This window comes from Cryptomeria japonica, chromosome 7 (assembly GCF_030272615.1).
Source record: "Cryptomeria japonica chromosome 7, Sugi_1.0, whole genome shotgun sequence".
Classification (NCBI taxonomy): Eukaryota; Viridiplantae; Streptophyta; class Pinopsida; order Cupressales; family Cupressaceae; genus Cryptomeria; species Cryptomeria japonica.
In genome coordinates, this window is record NC_081411.1 from 600,739,755 (window position 1) to 600,762,280 (window position 22,526).

A 22,526-nucleotide genomic window follows, 5' to 3' on the forward strand; every position below is an offset into this window, starting at 1 on the left:
TGAGATAGTAGTTGAAAATCATAAGGAAACTTCTAATAATGATCATGCCATTTTCAAGAATCCACTTTAAAATCATGATAAGCGGAAATCCTCTAGTTGATTAAGTCATAATAATAAGGCCAATTACACCAATGTGTCCCATGGGTATACCATTAATAATATCAATAAAAAAAACACAACCCTCCCAACATGCATCCACCATAGCGAATCAATGCACCAAGAACATGAAAAAAAAGGGAGGGAATAGCGCAGCTGGAGGGAAATTTGAATTCTGCAAATGGAGGGAACAACGTGGCTGGTTCCTCTGGTTCTGCTACCTCTGCAGCTTAAGGACAACTTGTCTCTTTGGGATCTACGGTGGATGATGAGGATGGTCGAAAGGATGGGGACCCACGACATCGGGACCCTCCTCTTAACTTTAAAAATATTGAAGATTCTTCAAATTTGGGTCCCGAGATCTTGAACGCTGAGTTGGAAAAGACGGCTGACGTGAAGGTTCTCAAACCCTGGAACAACTTATTTGCAAACAAACCCACTGGTAAATTGTCTTTTCCCTCCGTGGAAGATATTTCTGATAGAAAGGTAGGCAGAATAGCTATTGCAGTTACTGATGTGGTCATAGACCACATTATTTCTCTAATGGCTTTTTCTTTAGTGGGAAAATTTGTTGGACCAAGACCTAATATTGAAGTCGTTAGGTCTTTTTTGAAGAGAAAATGGAGGTTGAAAGGACAGGTTGATGTCTCACCCCTATCAAGGGGATTCTTTGTCTTTTCATTCTCCTATGGGGAAGATTTGGAAATGGCTTTGAGTGGAGGACCTTGGATGCTTGGGAAATCTTCTTTATCCTTAAGAAAATGGTCTCCAAATATGGAGCTCAATGATTCCTTTTTTGAATCTACTCCGGTCTGGGTGCGGTTGCTTGGTTTGCCGCTTGGATTTTGGTTGGAGGATGTATTCTCAGGCATTGCTAACTCCTTCGGGGAGCTTGTGGCTATAGATTCTATGATAGCAACATTAAAGAGACTGGTGTATGCAAGGATATGTGTTAATATCTCACAGAATATGGACCTTCCTAGCTCAATCGAAATAAATTCCAAGCTAGGGAAGTGGGAACAAGTTATAGAGTTTGAATCCCTCCCTTTTGTGTGCTTCTCTTGTAAGAAAGCTAGACATTGGGCAAAGGCTTGTCCTAGTAACCCCAATAATGCTTAGAAGCATAACAATCATGTTAAACAGATCTGGAAAGAGAAGATGATAAAAAATGAGGGTAGAGCGGAAGGAGGAACTGGACTTTCTAGTAACTCAAAAGATATAACAAAGGATGATAGGAAAGATAATCCTTCCAATGATACTCTTCAGAAGGAAGTTAGAAAGGATGAAGATAATGTATTTGAAGTTAAAACAATCAATGAATTTGAAGTTTTACAGATTCAGGAGGAAGAAAATGTAAGTATAGAAGAAATTCTTGAAGATGGTGAGATTGGCGACATAAATGAATCACAACATGAGTCTCTAAAAGATACAGAACAAGAAAGTAATAAAGTGTGTCCAAAGGATTTTGAAGGTCCAGATGTTATCATTGAAAAAAAGACCCAGTTCAGATCACCCCAGGTTAACCTCAGCTCTCTATTTCAGAGTGTTGGAACTGAATCGCCCACCTCTTCTCAGAGAAAAGGAGAACCTTGGAATAGTAAGCAATCTGCATATAAAGATGAAGAAGATGAAGAGATAGGAGTGGAAAAAAAGAAAAACAAGAGAATAGGTTGTTCTAATGGGGTTAAAACTAGAACTAGGTCTAAGGCGGATATTGGTCTTTCCAAATCCCTATAGGGACGTAAAATTATGAAGTGGCGTAGGGACCAGGAGAGCAAACAAAATATAGCTGATGGAAGGAAGCGAACCATTCAAGAATCCTGCTCCTAGGTTTCCAAATGAAGGTAATTTCCTGGAACATACAAAGCCTAAATGGTCTCCATAAATAGGATGTGCTAAGGAATTTTAGTAGATATCATAAGCCAGACATCATCCTGGTTCAGGAAACTAAAATGAGTAAGGAAAAAGTTGAAAAATTAAATTTATTTAAATAGGGTGGTGTTTGTGGCAGTATTTGTAATGGGGCATCTGGTGGACTGGCCATATTTTGGAATAAGAAAACTATTGATGGAGAACTGATTGATGAAGATGGTAATATCATTTCTATGAGAGTGAAATGCATTGCTGAAGGAGAGGAATGGGTGGTCACCAAAATTTATGCTCCAAATTCTAAAGCTGCTAGGAGTAAGTTTTGGGACAAAATCCAACAGAAAAGAGGGTTTTTTTCCCAGGATAGTTGGTTGTTGATGGGAGATTTCAACACCCATTTGCAAGGGATTGACAAATTTGGAGGAACTCAAGCTCAACTGGATAGCAGGATTGATCTTATGGACTTCATCAATGCCAATACCCTGATTGATGTTGACCTATCTGGAGCTTCCTACACTTGGTCTAATCCAAGGGATGGAGGATATCTTATTCAAGTAAGGCTAGATATATCCCTTATTACTCTTGACTGGGTACTTAAGTATAGATGCTCTATGTCTATTATTAACAGAATAGGATCAGACCATTATCCCATTTCTTTTGTTGCTGATTCTATTAAGGGAAAATGTTGTTTTCCATTCCGGTTTGAAAAAATGTGGATTTCACACCCTTATTTGGAAACTTCCATTGCCAAATGGTGGAATATTATTGTGGATGGCTCTGCCATGTTCAAAGTTGCTAAAATTTAAGAAATACCAAAGACAACATTAAGATTTGGAACAAAAAGGTCTTTGGAGATATTTTTGAATCCAAGAGGAAGCTTAAGGAGGAATTAGAACAGATTCAAAACTCTATTCAGGAAGATGGTTATAAGATGTTCCCCAAGACTAAAGAAGATGAGTTTCTAGCCAAATTACACAACACTATATCAAGAGAAGACATTTATTGGAGGCAGAGATCTAGGGTTATTTGGTTAGAAGTTGGTGATAGAAATACTAATTTTTTTCATATGATATCAATGAAGCATAAAGAAGCTAGCAGAATTTCCAGATTAATTGTTGATGAAAAAATTCTTGTCAAAGATGATGACATAGGTGATGAAGATGTTAGGTTCTTCTCTAACCTCTTGACAGGTAGCAAGTAAATTGACATTATTAAGCAACAAGATCTGATTGATAATATTCCTAAGATTATTGGATCTAATCAGAATAAGATATTATCTGCTATCCCTTCAGTTGATGAAATTAAAAAAGTTGTTTTCTCCTTTCAAGGGGATAAGGCTCCGGGCCCGGATGGCTTCGCAATGTTTTTCTTTCAGGAATATTGGCACATTGTTGGGGATGATACATCCAATGTTATCAAAGATTTCTTTGGATCCAGAAGAATTCTTAAAGAAATCAACTCTACTTTCATTGCTCTAATTCCTGAGGTGGCTGGAGTTGATTCTATGGGTAAGTTTAGGCTAATAAGTTTTTGTAATTATTTTTACAAGATAATCTCAAAAGTCCTAACTTCTAGATTGCTGGTTTTTCTTCACCTTGTTATCTCTGAGGAGCAAAAAGGATTTGCCCCAAGTAGGCAGATTTTGGATTCTATAATTCTTGTGCATGAGAATATCCACTCTCTTAATGCTGCAAACAAAGAGGAATTTCTCATAAAGCTAGATTTGGCAAAAGCCTATAATAGGGTTGAATGGCAGGTTCTTTTTAGGATCATGGAGGCTTTTGGATTTGATGAGAAGGTTATTAAAATCACTAGAGAGCTGATATTTGCCCCAAATTTTTTTATTCTTATTAATGGATCTCCGTCCATATTTTTTAAATCTTCAAGGGGACTCAGGCAAGGAGATCCTATATTGCCTATTTTTTTCACTATTTTGGCAAAATTTTTGAGCAGATTGATTCAAAAGTTGAAAAAGAATAGACCATCAAAGGTTTGCAACCCTCTTCTGCTAATGTTTTCTGCACACATCAACAGTTTGTTGATGATACAATATTGTTGGGATATTCTTCTATTAGTGAAGCTTCTACCTTCAAAGGTGCTCTTAGATCTTATTCCCTTGCTACTGGACAACAGGTTAATTGGGAGAAATCTTCTATTTACTTCATCAATACCCCATTGTTGAGGCAACAGAGGATTGCTAACATAATTGGTTGTAAGGATGAGTTGCTCCCCTCTACTTATTTGGGTCTCCCTCTTGGTTTGGCTCCTACAAACTCTTTCTAGAATTCTTTAATTGATAAGCTCAATAAAAAATTGGCAGGTTGGAAAGGCTCTATGCTATCACGGGCTGGTAAGCTTCAGCTTCTTCGAGCCACTTTTCAGAATCTGTTGGTTTATGCTCTTAGTTTGTTTAGTATACCAGTCAAATTTGTTGAAGCTTTAGAAAGAATTCAGAAAAGGTTTCTTTGGTCTGGTGTGGAAGATAAGAAAAGGATTGCTTTGGTTGCCTGGGATAAAGTCTGTTCTCCTAAAAGAAACGGGGGGTTAGGTATTAAATCTCTCAAACCTTTCAAAAAAGCTTTGTTAGCCAAACAGATTTGGAGGGCATATGGTATTAAGAAAGATTGGAGTAGGGTGTGGTTTGATAAATACATACATAATCAGCCCATTCATTCTCTTCTCTACTCTGAAGATATCCCTACTGGATCTTTTATATGGAATAGTATGATCAAATCTATTAAAGTTGCTAAAGCTGGAGCTAAATGGTTCCTTGGAAAAGGTAATAAAATTAGATTTTGGGAGGATGTCTGGATTAAAGATGAGCCTCTTTTTAACTAGGATTGCATCCATTTTATTGAAGAATGTAAAAGGAGGTATGGTTCTATGGTCTGTAATTATTGGAAGGAGAATAAATGGGTTAGACTTGATGCAGTTTATGTTGGATTTTCATCGCTCCAGCATGATTTGTTGTCTTTTTCTGTCAGCAAATATTTTGATGATGTTTTCTTAAGGAAGAGTAATCCTAGGGGTAATTTTATTGTTGCCTCTGCTTATAAAAAAATTGCTACTCAGGCCTGCAACCCTATATGGACTAAAGTTTGGAATAGATTCCTCATTCCTAAAGTTAACATGTTTTTTTGGCTTGCAACTCACAACAAGATACTTACCATTGATAACCTAGTTCAGAGAGGATTCATGATTTCTAATAGGTGTGAGTTATGTCAGAAAGAGGCTGAGTCTATGGATCATTTGTTCATTCATTGTTCTTTTACCTAGGAGATCTAGGGAAAAGTGTGGATGCAATGGAAAGTCGATTGGGTAATGCAGAATAGTTTTAAGGAAGTCATCTAGCAATGGATTTTCCCTACCAAGCTTCCCATGATTAAGACCCTCCGGTCCTTTGTCCTTCCTATGACCCGTTGGCATATCTAGAAGGAGAGAAACAATAGAATTTTTAGGGAGACTAAATGTTCTTCTCACGTGGTTTTTGAAAGATTTGTAGGGCTATTAAAGAAACATCAATACCATTCACAAAAGTAATAAGCAGTGTAGTTATATTAACATGATCGATAATGAGAAAATCATCCTAACTGAATGGAATTTGATACACAAGGTCTGCAATCTGATATGAAGAGCATAAGAGATAATTTAATGTGGAGGTTCCCTCTTCATGATTGGGTTAAGGTGAACTTGTATGGTGCAGCTAAAGGAAATCTTGGGAATGCTAGAGGGGGAGGGGTCATTAGAAACTCTTATGGCTTTTGTGTTGCTGCGATTGCCTCTCCCTTTGGAGTTGAAAACAACCATGTGGCATAAGCTCTTGCAATGTTAAAATGCCTTCAGCTTCCTCAGAGATTTAATTTTAAAAGAATTTGGCTGGAGGGGGATTCTCTCAATATAATTCAGGCTATTAAGGGTATTAGTTCCCCTTCTTGGAACATCCAAAATATCATTGATAATGCTAAAAAATTGTTAGATGCCTATAATAGTGTGATTATTACCCATACCTTTAGGGAAGGTAATAGGGTAGCTGATTTGTTAGCCAGTGAGGGGGTCATTTTAGCGGAGGATGATAAGTATATTGGAGAATTATCATGTAAGAACGGAGTCTGAGAGCAATTTTTTTTGACAGAGTCCATGGTACATGTTAATTTCATTATTACCTTTCTAGGTTCAGACTTCAATGATAGATTTTGGAGTGAGGTGGATTGTTAGTTGATTACCTGTCTTAGGCATTGTGATAATGAGTACTAGTGTGATAGGCATTGCGTTGATTACCTTGTTTTTCAATTCCAACGTCTTGTTTCTTCATCATTTGGTCAGTTTGCGCTCTTCTGAGGGTTTCAACTTGAATAGACATCACATTGTGAAGGGAAATCTTAACCGCAATGAGCCTACCAGTTGTGATAGTTGGAAAGGTGAAAGGAAAATATGGTGAAGGTTGCATAGATATGGCTTCACTGATTACATGGAGAAACTACATGGGAGCAAGAAGTATGTTTCCTGTGTTTTTTCCAAGGGCTGGAAAAATAATAAAGTTAACCTGTTTGGCCAGAGATGGAAGTTGGATGAAGATTTGGTGGCGCAGGTGACCGACTTGCAGAAGGATGGCATCAAATTTTATAGAGACCGCAAGTTCTCGGTGGAAGCCACCAAGAATTTCTCCAAAAATGAAGAAGAAAGGGCTCAGCTCACCAAAAAGGATAATGCTTCCTATTATCTCCCCAACCAGGTAAAATATTTCTGGCAAAAAATGTTGAAATTTTTAATGGAGTACCTTACGGTTGATGGAAGTTTTTCGAAAGTTTACAATTACCACTTTGTTATCTTTAACCATTTTCGCCATGGATCTAAGATATTTTTGTCCTTCTACTTGGCCTCCTCCCTTAAGGATAGCCTGCTTGGCCATACCAAGAAACCTAATTCCTACCCCATTTCTCACCAAGGCCTAATTTTGTTAATATATGAGCATCTAAAGGGTAAAGCTAAGGCTAATAGGGATGAACTTTTTGTGGAGAATGCCCACATTTATGAGGATTATGATGGATCTGATTCTAATGAGGATTATTCTAATCTTCCTCTGAATAAGAAATTGAGGGTTAGTGATGAAGCTAAAGAAGACACTGAAGAGAATGCTGGTTCTGAGCAAGAGCAGGAGAAGGAGGTGGAAGAAGAGGCAGAGAATGAGCAGGAGAAGGAGGTTGAGGGTGAGGAAGGGGATGAGTAGAGAGAAGAGGATGTTGAAGAGTCAGAGGCGAAGGATAATCCCTATGTCTCAGATAACATGGATGATGTTCAACATAACATGGAGGAGGGAAACCCTAGGTCTGTGAACTCTACCCTAGATTTGGAGAACGTGGAATCCATTCTAAATGCTGCTAGGAATAGCACCCTGGAAATGTTCAATTTCCTGAAATGGGTGATTGATAACATCACCAGCATTCAGGATAAACAAAGAGAGCTGGATTTTAAAATTGAAAATTTGATTAAGGATAAAAATATTAAAGATAAAGAGGATAATGCAGAGCATACTAGTGCTGCAGAGGATGAAAAAGAAATTCCGGACTGGCCAGAAAGTGACATTATAAAGGGAGATTTGAAGCACCTTGAGGATGTGGTGAGGATTATCAAAGAAAAGGGTGAGGCTGATAATGGTCTGATAAACAACTGGATTCAAAAAAATGAGAATGCTTTGAAGAAATTCATGAAGCATAGTCTAGTTGTGTTGAAGGTGTCCTCTCAAAACATGAATGCGTTGGTTGCTTTCCTGGAGAGGAACAAGAAGAATAAATAAATGATGATTATTGATGACGAGCCGACTTCTAGTTTTGTTCTACACTCTTCCAGACACAGAACCAGGCAAAATGCAAGTGAGTTGGAACTGAAGACCAAAGGCAATCAACAGATGCAGGAAAATAAAGAACTAAAAGAGGCAGCTAATGCGATGATGATGCTGGTCAAGGATGCGGAAGAGACTATAAATATTTTCATCTGATATGTAATTTTGTTTTAGGGGTTCCAGTCTCTCGCTGGCCTTGAGCTATTCTTTTCTTTGGATGTTGTTCTTTTTGATGTTCTTTTGCAGCCTTTCTCTCATTATTTTGTCTTTTCTAGTTTCTCTATTGCTTCTCTTCATTATGTAAGCGGGTTTCAGGTCCCTTAAAACCTAATTTTCCTTAATAAAAAAAAAACAATATCAATAAAAGCAATGAAAGAGTCTCTACCATAATCGTAAAAAGAAAAAATACTGATTTTGTTATAGTTACTTGTTGATCCAAGGTAACCTTACAAGGGATAGTGTCAACATCCCTACTCACTAATAAATAGAATGTCTTCGATCATCTCAAGGAAACCCCCACACAAATTTACATCTTCAAGCTCTTGTTCCTATTGCCAAACCATAAAGTAGTCCTAGATAAAGCCTTACAAGAGTTTACGGTACCTAATGACATAAATGTTGACAAATTTCAGACCATGGTGAGTCACCTTTCTATCATCCCTCATGTCGCAGTCACCAAACAAGACTTACCAACATATAGCCTCTTCATAATGATCCCCTCCATATTAAAGTCTACATTCATAAGCACAAGATTAAGAGAGTTCTGATAAATGGTGGAGTTGGCCTTAATACTTCAACTCTAAATCTAATTAAAGCCTTGTGACTTTTTGAGAATAGTCTTGATGTATAAAAATGACCAAACATCAAAGCATATGATGACATAGAGTGCCTTTCTAAAGGAATAATCAATCTCCCTATAAAATTTGGTCCAATAATTCAAGACACTATGTTCCGAGTTTTGGACCTTAACATTGGGTATAACATGCTCCTCATTCGACCATGGATTTATTCTATGCAAGCCATTCCCTCCACATACCATCAATGTGTCAAATTCCCTTATAAAGATACACAAGTCATGATACCAGGTGATATAAACCCTTTCCAATATTGCAACAACCTTAGAGGCGCTATTGAAAATCAAGTCCCCATCAATCCACAAGCCTCTTCTTTGTCCACACCAATGTACCAAGTGTTTGTATACAATTTTTTCCCTTTTGAAAGAATAAACAAAACCCTCTACGCCCTATTCATAGAGACAAATATGCAACAAACACTTGGAGAAATTGATAATTGAATTGGCAACTTTCCTCTAAATTTTAGAGGTACAACTCCCTGTTATGATATAATTGGGATTTTTAGAGGTACAACTCCTTTGAAATATGTAACAAACATGAAAGCAGAACAAAAGGAAAGAACAAGGCTAATAATAACACAAATAGGTGACTCAAAGTCCACCCATTTATCACACATGATAAACGACCATGAAAAACTAATAAATATCCTTCCTAGATGATGTAGATGCATCAAGACCCAAAGTTTTGTAAACACATACATCCATAATATAATAGGCAGAAGGATTCAATCAACTAATTGAAAATTTTAAAGTCAATGCTAACCAAAAGAACATGCATGAATGAAAAGCCTCAAACAATTCCCTATTCTTAGAATCACATTCAAAAGCACAAGGTCTTCATTTTTTGCATACAAAATTATGTTTCTAAAAAAATCGAGTTGTCGCTTTCCATAACTTAAATTAAAAGCACAAAAAAAGATAACTGATTGATTCTCACTCATGCATCAAAGTACAAGGGGGATCAGTCCTCCTCTCTTTCATCTACCTATTACTATATATAAATAAAACAAAATAGATTCTTAAAGATAACAGGTTCTTGGAAAAAAGAGTTTTTACTAAAGATAAACTAAAAGCTACCTGAAAGCACATGTGGTATTACATGGGTTCACAATTCATAGAAAAAATTGGAAACCTATTCTGACTATTCTAACCGATACTCAAATGGCAGGTGGAGCAGGATTCCTTTGCATGTGAAGCTCCCTCTCATGTCTTTCGACTTTCTCCTCTTCCTCTTCAAGCACAAAAAATCACCTACATGTATTCAACATAGTTGTGCTTGCATTGCCAGGCCAAATTTGTCAACCAACAAGTATTTATTCCTATGGATTTTTTGCGACTTTGTATCTGGTTGCATCATTGGTGCGAGATCATCTTGTTGAAGTACCATTTTTAGCACTTGATTGTAGGACTAATTTCTTGGATTTCTAGCTGTAATAATTTGTTTTTGTAATTAGCGATTGTGATTATTAGCTTGTCTTTCTATCTTTCCCAGTAGTGTCACTGTTTCCCTATACCCTACAAAATAAGTTTGTTGTTTCCATGTGAGGGGACATAATCTGAGGATAATTTCTTCTTGTTCATTCTTTGGCCAATTCAAATCAAGGTTAACCATAGGATTCTGATCATTATGCGCCGAAATCATTTTGAGAATAATAATTCATTATGATACGTTACTTTGACCAACTTCAGAGATCATAATGAATAAGTGAAAACATATTAAATGCCTTCTGCAAGAAAAGACCTCATTGAATTCTATAACTCATGCCACTACCTTTTCATGTCTTTCATTGTTTAATTAGCCATTACAAAGACATACATGCAAATATTCATTGGATTAGGTTTTGGAAAAAGTGTAATGCACAATGATCGACAAGTTAAAGATTTCAAATCATGATGGCATAATTTCCCAAATCTTTCGATATCTTGATGAAAACATGCTTTCCTCTACCGCTTAGTATGATTCATTTCTTTTAGATGATTATCAGCTTCTTGGAAAGGTCAGGGACCTAAGCATTAGTGGAAGTAATGTCTAAGTTCCCAAGTCGACCGATCAACTGATAATTATTGGTAATCATCATAAGGGTTAGATGTCAAGTATTTTTAGAACTTAGGAACCTTAAAGACAGTTCCAAACCGCAAAAGGCTAACCGACCATCACTTCAGTTGGCACAAGGATGAGAGGAATTAGGGGAGCGATCTTCCAAGGAACTCTAGAAGTAACAAAGCTTGGTTCCAAAGGGGAGTTAAAGGTCAATAATATGACAGCATATGCCCATGAGAAAGGTTTCAAGACAAGAGATGACAGATAAAAAATTCTTGGGGGGGAGAGGAAACATAAGCTCTAAATGGGGACAAGGACTACAAGGATGCAAAGAAACCATAGAATATCTAATTGGTGCCAGTGCTTTGTCCATTGGGATACAGAGTTGAAGAAAGAAACTGACCAAAGAAAACAAACACAATAGAAAACAAAGGGGAAAAACAAGCACATCAAAAAACCTAAGTATATACATGGCCACAAGGCCCTACTCCAAAATTTGCGGTAGGTGTTCAAATGAATCCATTAACGGACAAGGGAAAATATGAAACTTTGTGAAACAGTGGACTATAGCTACCCGGCTTGATTTGGAAATGGTACCTCCATGTGACCGCTGCAAAATCAATCTTCAAACTGATGAGATGAGAGGAAAATTCAAGGATCCATCCACATCCAAATAGCCATTCTTCATTGTAGAACTCCCTGGGCAACAATAATGTATTCTTATTTCATTTTGTGGACTGGCTAGGAATTGTGTCGAAGGTACTTTTCTCTTTTTCATCTGGTGACGACTTGTCATAAAAGTGAGTCAAATTCTGGAAGGACGCCCCATATAGAGATTGAGATGATAAAATGTATCAACTACATTCTCTGATTAATTAAGCATCTCGTATTTTTCTATAACCTTATGCTATGTGTTATTAAAATGTTTAGACTCACACACAACTCTATCAACATTATCAAAACTTAAAAATTGCTGCTACACATTATTAGCCACTCACAACCATCAGTATTTGCATTCTTTGAGCACAGGATTAGATCTTATGAGGAGAACCTCTTCTCCTCTAATACCAAGAAAATCATCATAAATAGAAGCAAAAGAAACTAGCTCATTGATATTTTTGAACTTCTGAGTTTCAATACCACCTTCATGCACCAGCTTCCCCATTCCTTTGATCAATTTCTTCTCATCTTGAACATATATCAAATTAAGAAATTCTGCATATGAAGCACAAATTGAGAGTCTTCCCCTAACTTATCCAAAGGTACTTCTGATGATATCAGAATCAACTGAGACAATGTTGACTTCAGTGATGTGACCATCTTCACCCACAACACCACATCAAAAATCATCACTAGGTCTCCACAAGTGCCAGTTTGGGATAGAAACCTCCTTGAAATCTAAAGATTCTTTGTCTTCACAAGGGAAGTACAACTTCTTGATGCCCTCCTTTTGTAAATGTGTAAGTAGAGGTTCTGACTTCTTCCCTATTGTATGGACCATAGAAACTCTTACTTGCCAGAAGGAAAGATTAACCTTCTTAGATTTTTCTTTGGGAAATTTAATAACTGTGACAATTGCTTGTAGTTGTTGAATCTCATGCTTAAGGTCTTTAATCAGATAAAACCTATCTATCAAACTCCTTAACAAGGACATGGATTTAAGATCTTCAGAAAGGAGAAACTTCTTCCTTTCAACTCTACAAATATTTTCTTTGTAGTCATCCCATAACACATACAAGATTTCATCATCTAAAGTCAAGATTTATTGAATTGTCAGCGAGGCCCGCCTCTCAAGTAGTTTTCTATGGTTCGCTTGGTACTGCATCATTTTTTTTGAGATCTTTGAATGAATAGAGACGCCAACCTCCCTTTAAAGAGAAATGCTATTAGAGATTTGAAGGGAAAGAACCATTCTTCTTGTTGTTCGATGTCCCCAACAGAATCACCAAAAATCTATTTCCATATAGATTTGTCCCTTCTGAAAGAATAAACAAAACCCTCTATGCCTGATCAATAGAGACAAATATGCAACCAAAATTGGAGAAATTTTGAATTGAATTAGAAAACTTCCTCTTAATTTTAGAGGTACTCCCTCTTATGATATACTTGGGATTTTTACAGGGTATGCTTTTAACTAGAAACCAAGAAAGGCAAACATGAAAGCAAAACAAAAGGAAAGAACAAGGTTTTTCGTAACACAAACAAGTGACTCAAAGTCCACCCATTTGTCACACATGATAAATGGCTACAAAAAAATGACAGATTTCCTTCCCAGATGATGTAGATGCATCAAGACCCACAATTTTATAAAAACATTCATCCATAATATAATAGGCAAAAGGATTCAAATAACTAATTGCAAATTTCAATGTTAATGCTAACCAAAAGAACATTCATGAATACAAAACCTCAAACGATTCCCCATTCTTAGAATCACATTCAAAATCACATCAAAATGATAACTGATCAATTCTCACTCATGCATCAAAGGAAAAGGGGGATCAATCCTCATCTCTTTCCTCTACTTATTTTTATATATAAACAAAACAAAATAGCTTCCTCAAGATAATGGTTTCTCAGAAAGAACTGCTTTTACTAAAGAGAAACAGAAAGCTACCTGAAAACATACGTGGCATTACATGGGTTCATAATTCATAGCCAAAATTGGAAACGTATTCTGACTATTCTAATTGATACTCAAACAATAGGTGGAGAAATATTCCTTCACATGCCAAGCTTCCTCTCATACCTTTTGAATTTATCCTCTTTCTCTTCAAATACAAAAATCAACCGTATTTATTCAACATAGTTGTGCTTACATTACCAAGCCAAATTTTTCAACCGAACAAGTATGTCTTCATTTGAATTTTCAGTGAATTCTATATCTAATTGCATCATCAGTGCATGACTGTCTACTTGAAGTATTATTTTTAGCACTTGATTGTCAGAATAATTTCGTGGATTTCTAGTTGCAATAATTTCTTCTTGTAATTGGCTATTGTGATTATCAGCTTGCCTTTCTATCTTTCCTAGTAGTGTCATTGTTTCCCTCTACCCTGCACAATACGTTTTTTGTTTCCATGTAAGAGCATATAATCCAAGGATAATGTCTTCTTGTTTGTTATTTGGCAGATTCAAAACAAGTTTAACCATAAGAAATTGATCATTATGGGGCTGAACCATTCTGGGAAGAATAATTCATTTTGATACATTATCTCGGCCAACTTTGAAGATCATAATGAACAAGTGAAAATATATTAAATTCCTTCTACAAGAAAATGTTGACTAGGTTGAAAGGATGGGAATACTAAGAGAGGGGGTGAATAAGCATTCCCACATATTATAGAACTTTACCAAACTTTAATCTTCTGCTAAAATATTAAATTTCATCAATCATGCTTAGCAGATATAAAACAACAAATGTAGAACAAACATGAAAAACATAGCCACAAGAGAAACACTAGAATTTATACACAGAAAACCTAAATGGGAAAAACCATGGAGAGTGTAAACTCTCAAGATAATATAACTAGTTATATTGTGTTTTACAAAAGGGGTGGCTCACTACCAAATTATAAAAGCATCTCACTATCGAACTGCTCACTACAAAGATATAAAAGGTGACTCATTGCCGGAATGCTCACTACAACAAAAAACGTTGAACTGAAAAGGATTGCATCTCAAAATGCATGAGATCAGTTCCAAGATTAAGCTTAGATCACAATTCACATACACTAAAACATATATGGTGAAATATCTTTGTACAATTGTCCTACAACACGTCTAGTGAAGGACTACTACAACACTAACTACAATTTGACTCTGCACCAATTGCCTTCGCTATCTGCAACTCAAACTTCACACTCTGCTATCTTTGTTGCTATATCTCTTTCACATACACACACACACCTCATACACTTATTTTTTTCTTTCTTATTTCACATCAAATGCTACTACATATATATATATTTAAGGATACAAACACAAGATAGTGTGTCGGCCAAGGCCAACACATTATCAAATAAAACATAAACAAGACAACCACATTGACCATCACAAGATCTCTATACGCTTCCTTTTTAATAATTTATTTACTAATACATATACCAAGATTACTGGAATGGGACAAGGTCATCTAGACCCAAAGATACTAACCCATTAGCACAACATCTCCAAACTCCAAAGATAGAGATTCCATGCATACCAAGATTATCACAACACAAAACTTGAAGAGATACAACTGACATGACCAAAAAAGTTGATACCAAAACATGTAATTGATACCAAGACCAATGCAAGCTCAGAATTCTAGATCAAAAATATCTTTCATCATAACACTTTCTCATAATAATAATATTGACTGCATACAAAATTCAGACCGATTCAGATAACATTGAACTGCATGCATTGTCTGGACCAAACCGGATAACTAGTTGACATCAATGACAACAATATTCACATGTCTAACAATTTCCCCCATTGTCATTGATGGAAAAACATATCCAAAACATATCTACATCTAACTCAACTCCCCCTAACTCATGTATATCCTCAAATCCAAAATCCACATTCCTTTCTCCCCCTTTTGACATCAAGGACAAAGGATGCCTTTGATAAAAAAGAAAAGAAATAAAGATAGAATATATACACAACAACAAAAATGTCAAAAAAATTGAATACCACTCCAGAAGGAACCTTCAACTACTCTTCTTTTGAAAGATAAGCTTATATTTCTCCTTCATATCTGAAAGAATAACTTCCCAAGAATTTATGACTAGTTTAATGCTAATTGAAAGGCTTCTGCATTCCACCAATAGATCAAAATCATGGGGAGAACTATCTGAAGTAGATGGGTTCTACTCATACTCAACTACACTACCAAGCAACGCTGAAAAATGCCCAAACTTTGCCTCAACAATCTCCTTCACTTTCCAAAATATATTCACAAAATATTCTCTCTACCTTTGCAAGAGTAAGAGTTCAACTTGAAGAGAATTAATTCTTTCCTTTGCTCACCATCCTTATCATCCATAAAATCAAAAGTTTTGCCTAAAGTGCTCAACTCATCTTTAATATCGTCAATTTTGCTTTTGTGCTTTACTGCAGCTGTCAACCAAGGGAATTTTTCCATTGATCCAAACCTTTTCTCTCCAATCCTTTGACCCTCTACAACTCAACATCTCTAATTTTCTCTTGAGTTAAATTCATCTAGGAACACCTTTTCCAAAACCTAAAATTTATTGCTATTAGATTCTCTAACGATCATTTTGCCTAATTCCATGATAGCTCACACTTCTCTCTTTCTCTGTTTCTTTTCTACTCTTCACAATATTCTTAAGAACAAATGATTGATAATGAAATAATGAATTTAAAAAACGATACTTATCTTGCCAAAAAAATTCCATTAGGGTTTTGCTGCCAAGAACTATCTTATCGATGATGCCAACAAAATACCTTTGATTATCAGATAGCCTCTAAAACATCATCACGCCAAATTAATGACATGATCCACTTGGACAGGGGAGGATAAAATATTTTTCTTTCAAAAGAGAACTCCCCCCGACCCAAAGCATTATACTCAGTTACCGGGGGAAGAGGTGCATGCACTGGATTTCAGTATATCAGGCTCACTTCCTTTTCTCTCATTCTTCTTTATTGAAACCAAATTTTCTTTCTTCTTTGATTCTCCATTCTTCATCACACTCTTCTCAGTAGATATCTTCACATTTCCATTTCTACATTGATTAGAATAATGTCTAGACTTCTTACACTTGAAACAATTGATAATCTTCCTTATAGAGTTTACCAAATGGGATCTATGTCTACATTGATTAGCCTTATGTACATAGCCATTGCAAGTATAAGAGTATCCATGTGAAAATTGCAATTCATCTTGTTTGCTTCAACTGGATTATGATTCTGACTCACAATATGATTTCTACAATGATTTGCTTTATATTAACTCTTGGAAGATTTCATTAGATTTGCTTTATGATTTCGAGATTTTCCTTCATCTTCTGACTTCTTCTCCACTTCATCGTTGACTTATTTGTTTTTGTCTTTATCATTCTGATCCAAACACATACAAGGTTGAAAACCAAGTCCGGTCTAGTCCAAATAAGCTTGTTGCATGCTGATCAAATCTTCCAAGAGTTAACTATTGTCAAGGACTTTATTTTCTGCCTTTAGATTCTTCACTTCATGCTCTAGCTTCTTACCTTCCTCAAACTTTAGTTTGATTGTTTCTTTCTAGGATTTCTCTATCTTGCCTTTCTCCTCAATCTTTTGCATCAGATCTTTAGTAGTCTCATTTTCCTGCTCCAACTGATTGTTAACCTCCTTATGCCTCAATTTGAATTTTCAGATTTACTCTCTCATATTTTGCACACAATCATTTGCTACTTTCATATTCTCTTTCAATTCCTCATTCTCTGATTCAACACTTTTCAAATCTTTAAGGGTTGTGTTCAAGTATTCATCAGACTAAAATTCTTCGGTCATGCACATAAGTGCCATGATTCAACCAACACAAATCTCCCTCAAGTAGTTATTATTCCAAGCAAGGGACCAAAGCTTTGATACCAATTGTTGAATAGGTTGAAGGGACCGAAATACTAAGAGAGGGGGGGGGGTGAATTAGTATTCCCACAAATTATTAAACTTTTACCAAACTTTAATCTTCTGCTGAAATATCAAACTTCATCAATCATACTTAACAAATATAAAACAACAAATGTAGAACAAACATGAAAAACACAAACACAAGAGAAACACCATATTTTATATGTGGAAAACCTAAATGGGAAAAACCACAGAGAGTGTTAACTCTCAGGAGAATATAACTAATTATATAGTGTTTTACAAAAGGGGTGGCTCACTACAATATAAAAGGTTGAACTGAAAAGGATTGCATCTCCAAATGCATGAGATCAATTCCAAGATTAAGCTCAGATCACAATTCATAGACAATACAAAAGATTTGGTGAAAGATCTTTGTACAACTGTCTTGCAACAGGTCAGGTGAAGGACTATTGCAACACTGCAACACTAACTACACTCTGACTCTCCACCAACGGCCTTCATTGTCTACAACTCAAACTTCACACTCTTCTTCTCTACTATCTTCGCTACTATATCTCTTTCGCATACACACACACCTCATACACTTGTTTTTTTTTTCTTTTCTATTTCACATCACATGCTACTACATATATATACTGAAGGATACAAACATAGGATAGTGTGTGAACCAAGCCCAACATGTTATCCAATTAAACGTAAACAAGACAACCACATCGGCCTCTGTAAGATCTCTATATGATTCATTTTTCATACATCATTTGCCAATGCATATACTAAGATTATTGGAATAGGGCAGGATCATCCAAACCCAAAGATACTGACCCATTAGCACAACATCTCCAAACTCCAAAGATAGAGATTCCATGCATACTAATAATACCGCAATACAAAACTTGAAGAGATACAACTGACATGACCAAAATAGTTGATATCGGAACATGTAATGGATACCATGACCAATGCAAACTCAAAATTCCAGACCAATACACAACAAGAATTTTGAAACACAAAGATCTTCCATAATAACACTTGCTCATAATAAAAACTACACATACCAAATGCATACAACATCTGGACCAATCCAAAGAACACCGAACTGCATACACTACTCGATCCAAACTCGATAACTAATTTGACATCAATGACAATAATATCCACACAAGTCTAACATAAAAGACCTCATTAAATTCTAAAACTCATGTCGCCACCTTTACATGTCTTTCACCATTTAATTAGCCATTACGAAGAGGTACACACAAATCTTCATTGGATAAGGTCTTGAAAAAAGTGTAATGCACAGTGATTGACAAGTTAAATATTTTAAAGCACAATTGCATAAGTTCCCAAATTGTCTGATATCCCAATGAAAACATGTTTTCCTCTACCACTTAGTGTGATTCATTTCTTTTAGAGGAGTATCAGCTGCTTGGAAAGGTTGGGTACCTAAGCATTAGTGGAAGTGATGTCGAAGTTCCCAAGTCGATCAATCAACCGATAAGTATCAGTAATCATCATAAGGGTCATGATGTTAGGTGTTTTTTAGAACTCGGGAACCTTAAAGATAGTTCTAAACCACGAAGGCTAGCCGACCATCACTTGAGTTGGCACAAGGATGAGAGGAATTAGGGGAGCTATCTTCTAAGGAACTTTGGAATTAACAAATCTTGTTTCCGAAGGGGAGTTAAAGGTTGATAATGTGAGGGGTAGAGGAAACACCAAGATTCCTTATCCTTATTACAATCCCCCACCACATCAACTTTCATGCCTGAGGCCAAGATCTATATGAATGACAAAGGATGCAAAGAGTACACTTATGCAAAAGCTCTCTATGTAGGAAAGTTTCCAACATCACCAAGATCTTATTGGAAACCTCAACCAACCAAGAATCAAGAAAAATTCATCCTCTACTATCAGCCTCCTATTTTCTTGACTAGGTGGGGTGAGCTTAGTGAAGAATCCCTTGAGGAGGATATATCAAATTAGATCTATAGAGACAAAGAAGATAGACCACCTATTTGATTGGATCTAGAGAATATGGAAAAGGATTTACTATTCTACAAAGATATGGTTATGATTGTCATAATGTAATTTGTGCACAAGGAAAGGGTGTGGTAGAACCAATTCTACCTAAGGGGAAACCTAAAAATCAAGGACTGAGGTATGGACAACTAGTTGTGGGCTCTACAAGTACTCAATTTCCTCCTAATGAAGATGTTTGTGCTAAAGATGATGAGAATAGTTACATCAAGGCTAATTCAAACAAATGTGAATGAGACACACTCAATAGTTCTAGCACCTATGTAACTTACAAAACCTTTCAAGACCTTGACCTTAATAATGATATAACCTTTGAAAAAAAAACATATTGATAGCCAATCCTAGAGACTTCCTTTGACACCTTTATCTGTACCTTAATTTTTGTACCTACATCCTATACAAATCATGATGATAACATTTCTCTATTATATTCGAACCTTATTGATTGGGGCCAATAAAATCCATCAAATTTGTATTTATTCAAAAATGATGAAGTCAACACTAATTGTTTAGTAATTTGGAAAGGAATACCATTAGGAGATCAGAAAATGGGTTTTTTATATATCTCAATCATGCAACTTACTTGAGAGAGTCTAGTCCTCCTTCTAACCATAAAAATAAAAATAGAAATGGAAATACTCAATCTTTAAGTGAAAACCTAAATGCACCTTCTAACCGCAAAATAATAAAAATAAAAGGCACATGTGATGGTGAAAACTTCTTAGAGGTTCCAGAGGATGGAAGGTTGGACTCTCTTCCTATAGATCAAGATTCCATTGTTAGCCTAAAGTGCAACACAAATCTGTACGATCACCCAACAACAATATCCAACACTTAGTTACCTTCTCCCATAAATTGTTGAATCCTACATGTAGGCATGCACATCTTTAGTGTATAGATAGTAAGCATGCACCATTGTAAACTCTCCATCTTTATCAATGAACATCATGACGTATGGATATGGCTTCAATATTGGTTGAGGCTTCAAACTAGGATCAACAACAATTGGAATTGACATGCCCTAGACTTACAATTTCCTTGCACAACACAATAAGCTCCTTTTCATACTGATATTTATTAATCTTCATTCTCACAAGTGATCAAAATAATTGTGACTTCCCATTATATTTTTTTAGATGAACATGCATTAATGACAAGCGTACTTCTTGAAACAACTTTTCCTTTTTACTAGATTTTTTGGTAACATCCAAAAATATTCTAAACCATTGGAAAACGTTTTGCTCCATATTTCAAGGGGGTATAAGATTTTTCTTCGAATTCCCCCCTTATTTTAGCATGCAAATTCAATTTTAGAAGTAGCAGCATCAGCCAATGCTAGAACTTTCTAAATTTTGCTCGATGTGTTCATCATATTTCTTTACTGGCATCTTTTTCATCTTTTCTTTCTCGAATTTAATAACCACCTTCTTTGATGATTTAGAAGACAAAATAGATATGCTTCTATAATCTCATATGAAATATCCCACTTTGTTGTCATTGTAGCAAACTAGACTCCATTGATGATGGTTTCCATACCTTTCAGTTCTTCTAGACCTATTAGATGCTTTGTATTCAAATGCTTTATGCCCATATCTATTTTAGGACTAACATATTCCATGAAATGATTGTGCAATATTCACATTCTTGTATACATTCCAAATCATCTTAGTTCTTCATTTGTTTGCCTTATGCCCAAGCTTGTTGCATCAATAACATCTTATCACATTAGGTTGATTTCTTATCTAACTTCTACATTCACTATCTCTATGATCATATGTACCTCTTAGAAATTGGAGAAGGCTTTCAGACATTTTGAACCGAAGGATCCCTGATCTTCTCTTTTCCTTTAGAACATTCTCCTTCTTCATATCCCAATCCTTCCTTGTCATTGATTTTTTTCTAAGACGATTATGATATGCTTGCAAATAATTTAGTGCATTTTGATATTTTTCAACAAGCAATTCTAGCTCATGCAATCTTGCTACTCGATACTCTTCACCTAAAATCATTTTTTTTAGTGATACCCTTAGTGATGAAAAATCAATCTCAATTGAGAGTATGGCTTCAGATATGTATATAAGGGAAAAAGGTGTGGCTCCTATAGGAGTACAAACTCTGGTTCAATAGGCCCATAGGGCGGGGTTCAACTGAAGGTGCCAGTCATGACCAACATCATTGGCAACTTTCTTTAGGATTTTTAGGATAGTTTTGTTTGTTACCTTAGCTTGAACATTGCTTTAGGGATAATAGGGAGTGGAAAAGAAATGTTGAATCTAGAACTTGTCACAAAGTTCATAACATCTTGATTCTTGAAAGGGTGACTATTATTTGTGATAATGTAAAGTGGAACTTTGTACTGACATATATAGTTTAGCAGGAACTTAGCGATATATTTGTTGGTGGCATAAGTAAAGGGAATTGCCTCTACCCACTTCATGAAATATTATGTGGCGATAACGATAAACTTGTGTGTTAGGGTTTCAAGCAGATCCGAAGCAAATATGAACTAACAATTATATGTAGATTTAAATACAAAAGATAAAGAAATAAAACAGGACACAGATAACACGAAGATTTAACGTGGTTCACCCAGAATGGGTTACGTCCACCATACACAGCCGTCCAATCTTTCTTATTATCCAACAAAAATAGTACATCAACCTTACAATGCCTTAAGCATCCTAGCCGCTTATAACATGCATTTTTAGGGCAAAAACAAAGTTGGCCTTTTTAGGGTTTATTATAATGTCAGTTTTCATCAACAAAAAAAAATACCCCAAAAAATTTTTCTTGGGGGCTCCCACCCCCGAACCCCCGATTTTCTTGGGGGTTGCCACCCTCAAACCCCTGCCCAAGGCTCGGCCCAGCCCTGGACCCCCGCAAGGATACGTGCTGAGTGTATAGTACTTTGTTGATTAGTCGCCACATTTCAACAATCTCCCACTTGGAGACTGATCAGGCTCCACACCAAACAATCTCCCACTTGGAGACTGATACTACACAACACCATTGTACATGCAACATCCGCTAGATAAAATGCTAGGACTTGACTGGTATAAATTCCACAATTATCAATCAAGAAGACCAATAGAAACTGATGAAGAAATCGACTTCTCCTGTGGAATTGGCTTCGTGAACATATCGGCAGGATTCTCACTTGTGTGAATCTTCTCAAGTCGTAACTGACCCTCCTCCAAAACAGTCTGGAT